The following is a 7,521-nucleotide window of genomic DNA, read 5'->3' on the forward strand; positions in this document are numbered from 1 at the left end:
CAATCATCTCACAGAGTGCCCTGCTCCCTCCTCCCTGCCTGCTCACTTCCTCTGGGGTCTTCAGGCTGTAGAAACCGTGGAGAGAAAATGGACCCTGAATGCGTCTCACAGGCTGGTGGGCATGGCCACTGCCCCTAGGCACTACGGGTATGGGTGGGGCAGCACCTGCCAGTCAGAGGGCCAGGACTCAGTATACCTCCCTTCTCTCTCTCTCTCTCTCTCTCTCCTCTCTCTCTCTCTCTCTCTCTCTCTTTCTCTCTCAGCTCCAATAAGCTACACAGTAGCTATGAGTCCCCAGTGAATTGCTACCTTCCCTGAGAAACAGGATTAGAAGAAATCTGTTGCCACAGCAGCAGGAGGGCTTCCAGCTACACAGGGAGTACAGGCTCTGGAGTCAGAGCATCTGAGTTCAAGGCCAGCTTCACAACTTGCTGTGTGACTTTGGGCAGGTCACTTAACCTCTCTGTACTTTGGTGGTTTGTTATATAAAACTAGAGGCCTGGTGCACGAATTCGTGCACTGGTGGGCTCCAGCCCGATGGGGACCATCAGGAGTGGGCCAGCTGCATTGAGGGGCTGCAGGTTGTTTGCCAGCTGGCACTGCCCCCAATTGGGGTGGTGGGGCCCGCTCAGGGGGCAGGGCCAGCTGGGACAGGGGGCCGTGGGCATTCCAGTTGTTCCATCGTTCAGTCAATTTGCATATTACCCTTTTATTATATAGGATGGGGGTCATGAGAGTACCTACCTTGTAGGGGTATTGAAATGATTAAGTGGGACCAGGCACATGACTAGCACATGGTAAGAACTCCAAGACAGTGGCCACCATTGTGAATGAAAATGTAATCTATTCCAAGGAGAACAAGGAGGGGAGTCATATGCTTGACTCCTGGCCATTTATCCAAGGAAATTATGGGTCCATATTTTTCACACACTGGAAAGACATGAAATTCAACCACAGTTTCTACCCCCGTTGCCCCAGCCATTTCAGTGTCATATGTTCACCCTGCCAGACCACCATGGCAATTGTCCAGGGCCACCCCCACCCCACTTCAGCCCTGCTCTGCCTCTGACTCTCCCTTCCGCTCCATCCTGCCTCATCCCCTTCTACCTGGCTCCACCCTGGACTTCTCCACCTACCTCTACCCTGACTTTTGCCCTTCTGAGCGGACCTACCCTCCCACCCCTGCCCTGACCTTGCTGAGTCCAAACTTCGGTTTCTCCCCAGGACTTTGAGTGGGCTGGCCACCTGGTCAAAGTCAGGGGCAGAGCTAGAGAGGCCATTCCCAGGCTTTCTTGCTCTTTGCCCCTTAAACTATGAGTTACCTATACCAGTGGGCTTCAACCCTGATACCTACTCAGGGTGTGACAAACAGGAGGCACTCACTCACTAAATTAATGAATGAGGGACAGAAGGTTAATGATGATGGTAATAGTGATCCGCACCTTTCACTGGCCGTGGGAACCTGCCAGACACTACACTAAAACATTTGAATGCTTCTTCTCACTTAACTCTCACACCAGCCCTAGGAAATAGACGCAACCATTGCCCCCATTTTACAGATGTTGAAACTGAGGCTCAGGGAAGTTAAAGTCACCCTGCTAAGAAATGACGGGTTCAAATCCCTTTCTATGACCATTCCTCCTTAGGACAGAGTTTCTAAACCAGGTGTGCACGGATGTGCTTCAGGGGGAAGTCATGACCGCCATAAAGGTGTATGCAGAGTGTGTGTGCAGTTGGGCATGGCTATTTTGGAAGAGAAGGTTCACAGGTTTTATCAGGGACTTAAATGCTTGTTTGAACATATGTGAATTCACCCACCTCCCCACCCTTCCTCCTCCCATCTATTCTCCCATCCACTCCCAGAGAGCCATTCGATCAATGTGGCCAAGTACCTGCCTTGTGCCTGGCTGGTGCTGGCACCGTCATTTCTCGGGTCTCACACATGTAACATTGCTTCAGGTCATGAAAGCTGAGATGCTCTGGAATGTGCCCCTCTGCCGGGTTCTGGGTAACTTGGAAGGGCTTAGTGCCAGCACCGGGGTCATGTGGATGCCTGTCCTCTGTCTGAACTCATCTCAGGCCTGGGGGAGACTGCTGCAGCGCTGGAGCATGAAGGGGAACCCTTGGACAGTGAGGCCATCGGGACGTGAGAGCCGGAGCCTGTGTCCTGGCTTCCCGCGTCCCCTGCAGCCACATTAGTCCTGATCTCTGAAGGCACATGACCAGCCTCGACAGATAAGGGCATGCTTCGTGCATGAGGCGGCGGCCCAAGACAGGCACTGCCCAGGCCCCTGTCCTAGTCCAAGGTCTCCTCTCCCTCTGCAGCCGTGGGGAAGCGGTGCTTGCAAAGGAGACCAGAAGGGGAAACTGAGGAGTGTGGGAGTTCGCACTTTCTGAGCCAGGTCTGTGTGCCAGCTGGGGACACGGTCCCAGGGACTTTTGTCATCACTAGCACCTTCAGCCTCTCCCTGCAACCTACGTTGGTGGTATTTTTTCTGCTTGTGGAAATTGAGGCTTTTAAAGGTCAAATAACTTGCTCAAGGTCATGAACACCCCCGCCCCTGCTCTGTGCATTTGAAGCCCATTCTCCCTGACTTGAAAACTGTGTCCCCATCCCTGCCCTCTGAGGACCTATACACACCTGTGACGTCACATGGTCCTTTGCCAAGGTTATCCTACTTGGCTTCTCTGCGCTTCCTTCCCCAAACTCCCGCTCCCCTTCTTTCTGTCCCGGCCCGATGGCAGTTTGTGATGACGAGAGGGATTGATTGATTGCTGAAGGCAGGGCTCCTGCTCTTCTGCTTGCTTACCGGTCCATACATTCAGAATAGTGCCTGGCAGGTAGATGGTGCTTCTTAACTGTTTGTTGAATGAAGGAGTGAATAACCAGATGAGCCTCAGAGCAAAGAATAATAAAGGCCGTTTGCAGAGTGCTTCCCAGGAGACAAAGCCCCTTTCCTTTACTTGACCCCATCCCCCACCCCCTACCCCCACGGTGCTCACACCAGCCTTTGACCTGGTCCTGCTCGAGGCTCACGGATGAAGCAGCCCCAGCCCAGGTTCACATTTAGTAAGAGAAGTGGGACTTGGACCCAGGGCTCAGGCATGGCGCCCTTTCCCCTGCCCCGAGCAGCCTCCGTGTGAGTGTTTGTGGAGGCTGGAGGACGTCCTGGGCCAGCCTGAGCCACGGTGTGTGGGGGCAGGGGCGGTGGGACGGTGCTTGCTTCGCTTTCTAAAAGCTCAGTCTATTTGAGGAGGCCAGACGTGTGCATGCAGAACATTTGGGAAATGGTACAAGACAGCAGCTAGCAGAGTGCTGAATTGCACATAATCAGGTGCCAACCACATTCCCTTCCTTAACTAATCTGAGTCTTTTAATGCCAGATGGGGACCGTGAGAATAGACTCCCTATAAAGCAGATGAAGAGCAAAGGTGGAAGCGAGGGGGACGCTGCGGCTCCCTCGCTTTTATTCCACTGGAGCCCAGCACGAGGCCTGGCCCACGGCAACAGCCGGGGGCAGTTTCCCCTCTGTAACTGGCCACGCTATGTGCCAGGCACCTGCTTAGGGCCTTACAGACCTCACCTCACCTTCCTCACCGTGAGGCAGTCCGCAGAAGGTGAAGGGAGGGTCAGGGAGAGTACTCGTCGGGCCCAACATCACACAGCGAATAAGGGGCAAAATCAGGATTTGAACCCAGATCTAGCCCTTCCCAATCCAGGCCCTACTCTGACGCTGCTGCCTCCACGTGTGACGGGACACAGTGAGCTTCCCTTCCCTGCAAGGACGGGAAGAAACATGCCGGGGAACCGTGACGGGGGAGGGAGGGTGGAGGGAGTGGACACGGCTGTGTGACACAAACACAGACAAGCCCGTGCCAGCTGTCACGGGACCATGCAGGTCTCTGACCGCCTCACCCCTTCCTCCCTGAACAGCCTCCCAGGGGTGCCCTAAGGCATCCTGTATGGGTGCTCACAGCAGAGGGAAGGGAAGGCATTGCCTCCAGACATTCTGAGGGCCTGGTGGGTGCCGGGGGTAGATGTCAGTCTGCTCGGGTGCCACGGACTGGGTGACATCCCCAACAGAAAGTTATTTCTCCCAGTTCTGGAGACGGGAAGGCAGATCATGGAGCCAGTAGGGCTGGTGTCTGGGGAGGGCTCTGCCCTGGGGTTGCAGATGGCCACCCTCTCCTCCTTCCTGTGTGCTCACAGGCCTTCCCTGGGCCACATGTAGGGAGTCAGGTGCTTCTCTCATATCTGTTTTTATGAGAACGTTAAGGACACTAATCCCGTGGGACCAGAGCCCTACCCAATAACCTCACTGAGCCCTCAGTACATTTTCAGAGGCTCCACCCCAAATATATCCCCACTGGGAGTTAGGGCTTCCAAATATGAATTGGGGAGGGAGCACAAACATCCCGTCTATCACAGAGAGGGTGAGGGGGCGCAGACTTGGGGACAGGGCCCAAGGCAGCTCACCTGCCGGATTAGAAGGAGCCACTGGCATTGAAGCCCAGGTTGGATGGGGCTGGCGCGATGGCTTTAGCAAGTGCGCCATGTTGGGGGCAGCATGATACATGGCCCCGGCAGCCAGGTGACTGTGGGGGGCACCCTGTCTCCCCAGGTCTCTGTTACAGGGGGGTGGGTCTGCTGTCTGGCTCTCTCTTGTTCCTCACAGGCAGCGTGTATTCCTCCTCAGGTGCATTCTTCACAAGCACCTCCTAGGTGAGTTGCACTGCATCATGCATTGCGGGTGTCTATTTATCTAGATAATGCCTACACTCAGGGCGTCATCAGGAATAAATGAGCTGTTGTGCATGTAAATATTTGGTATGTGGTTGATATATGAGTGAATAAATATTTGTTGGATGAATGAATCTTTACTTGGGAGAATGTGCTGCTTCCTTTGAAGGGCAAGGATGATCTGGTAATTGCTAGTTTTTCCTTACTAACTGAGTCACTGAGCAAAGAAAAGTCATTCATTCATTCATTCATTCATTCAGCGCTGATTGACTGCACCCTGTCAGAAACCAGGGGTTAGGCTGACAGCGTAGAGATAATTCAGTAATGGTCCCTGCTCTTTAGGATCACTCCGTCCAGAGGGAGAGAGACAAGGAAAGGGGCCATGAGTGTTCTGATGGGGGAAGAGCCCCAAGTGCTGCAGGAACCCCAAGGCGGGCACTGACTTGGGGGCCAGGGAGGGATTCCTGGAGGAAATGACATCTGAAGTACATGCATCTTCAAGGATGAGCAGCAGGTGGCCAGATGGGAAAAGGTGTGAGGGGCCTTCAAGGCAGAGAGCACAGCACGTGCAAAGGCTCTGAGCACAGCCATGGAGGGCACACTGGGGGAGAGTGAGGTCTGTGTGGCTGGCACCCCAAGGAGTGCACCTGGGAGCAGGGGGGTTGGTAGGTGAAGCCAGGCCACAAAAGGCCCCCATGGTTTATGTGTAAGCAACTGGGACCTTACCTGGGTGACTTCGCTTTATTCCCACTGCTCAGAGGCAGCCGGGCAGCCTCTCCGCGGCCCTTCACTGTTTCTGATCTGGGAAATGCAGCAGTTCGTCTGTGCCCCCTTCGGAGGGTGGTGGGAGGAGGAGATGCGAGAGTGGCACCCTAGCCTCTGGGAAACTCTCAAGTGCTGGCCTGGTCTTCAGGTGGCGCGGAGATTATAGAGGCGCGAGGGCTTGGTGCTCTCAGCCAGTGATCAGGAAGACCAGGGCCTGCTCCACCCTCTCCCCAGGAAAGACCCCTTCTTTGTTCCTTGACTCCTGGCCATCCCGATGCTCCTCTCAAGGGACCTGTGTCTTCCACCCCACCCACCCCACCCCACCCTTCTTCCCCAGCAGAGGGGACAGGAGGGAGGCAGGGGTCAGGCTTCCAGGCCTCGTGGATTAGACAGATAAGCCCTGGCAGTTAAGAGAGCTGAGGCTTTGAATCTGGTGGGGCCCAGAGGAGCTCTCCCCAACTCCGTGGCCCCCAACAGGAGGTGGGGACAGACCCCTGGACTCCAAGTCCTCATCCCACATCCTGCTGGGTCACTGCAGGTAAATGCCTTCCCCTCGGTGAGCCTCCGTTTCTCTCTATGGTGATGATTAGGCGTGACCTGCCTAAGTCACAGGGCAAGGGGCCATGTGGGTACACAGCAGTGGGCACTGCAAACGAAAGGGTGGATGGTATGAAACGCACCTTCCCCGTTGCGCCAAATCGGATACGTGTTTAGATTTGAGAAGGCATTACGTGCCGGGTAGGTAAAGAGTTACTCTGGTCCCTGGCCAAGTTGCAGGACGCCTGTGTCTCTGAAAGGCGGCTGGTGGGCTGGAATGAGGGGAAGCAGCTCCTGGGGACCCTGTACTCTTGGGGGATGATTGTATGCCTGTGTGGCTATGGTCTGTGTGAGGGGGGTGACGTGATGCCACTTTGCACTGAGCGTGTGTGCACCTTCATGCCTGAGTGTCTGTCTTGCGTGGGGTCCTGTGGATGCACCTGTGGCTGCAGTGTGTGTGTACCACAGCAATATCTGTGTGAGCTTGCAGGACCCCTGCCTGCCCATAAGTTTGTGTGACCATGTGTTTGTGTGTGCTCATGAAGCCACATGTTCCGGGACCCCGGACCTGAAAACATGGTGTATCATGGGAACCCAGCCAGCTCCCAGCTGGGGAGGGGTCCCTCCTCTTCAGGCTTCCAGGGAGCAAGCCTTGCATTTCAGCACCCCAGGAGCTGAGGAGGACCCGTAGGGGTGCACCCAAACTTTGTCCTTTTGCATGAGAAGCTGAAACAAAGGTTTTGGTCTGTGGGGTCTGGGGTGAGAACTCACAGCAGGCAGACTGCTTCCTAAATTCAGCACTAGCTCACAGCCTGCCCCAAGGTGGGTGGCTCATTCATTTGGGTGGGAGGAGAAGACAGGATGGAGAGAGGGAGGAAAGAAACAGCAAAAGGAGAAAGCAAGGGGCTGGGGCTCTTTCGCTGCACTCAGTTCTGTCATTAGCAGGTGGCCCTGGCCTTGGAGGACCAGGAGGGCCCCTCCCCCCACCTCGGAGGGGATGTGTTTTCATCCTCTCCGAGGGTAGGGCCGATTTCTTCCCCACCCCACGAATTCAGGCGGTGAATTAGAAAAGATTTCCCTTGAAGTAGAATGAGATAATGCAACACTTACACATTATCCCCCCGAAGCAATCTGCTGCCAGCTCAACCCCACCCATCAGCCAGGTGCCCTCCCGCCGGGTCTGGAGCGCAGCCTCCGGAATGGAGTCCGCACTCCCCTCTCCCGCAGGGGCGCAGGCAGCAGCAGGGTCCCAGGCGCCCCCTGTGCCGGCCGCCCCGCCCCTCTGGGGTTCCCCGCCCACTGGGTGCTCTCTGCGCGGCTCAGGCTCGCCTCCAGCGGGCAGGCAGCAGGCAGCAGGCGCGCGGCTCTCGGCGCGGTCCCGGCTGTTCATTCATGATCAGTACGCGGCCCCCAGAGACCCAGCCCGCGCGCCGGGAGGGGAGCCCAGCGTGCGGCAGGAGGGGCGGGCGGACCGGGCC

The 7,521-nt window shown here is 56.0% G+C and overlaps 1 protein-coding gene across 1 annotated transcript in view; it reads left to right on the forward strand.

The window, feature by feature from the left end:
* Positions 1 to 7,521, forward strand: part of KCNIP1 (potassium voltage-gated channel interacting protein 1) — a 252,213-nt gene that overhangs the window by 83,185 nt on the left and 161,507 nt on the right. The gene's annotated exons all lie outside the window — the stretch shown is intronic.

Source organism: Myotis davidii, unplaced genomic scaffold, assembly GCF_000327345.1.
Source record: "Myotis davidii unplaced genomic scaffold, ASM32734v1 scaffold399, whole genome shotgun sequence".
NCBI classification, from domain to species: domain Eukaryota; kingdom Metazoa; phylum Chordata; class Mammalia; order Chiroptera; family Vespertilionidae; genus Myotis; species Myotis davidii.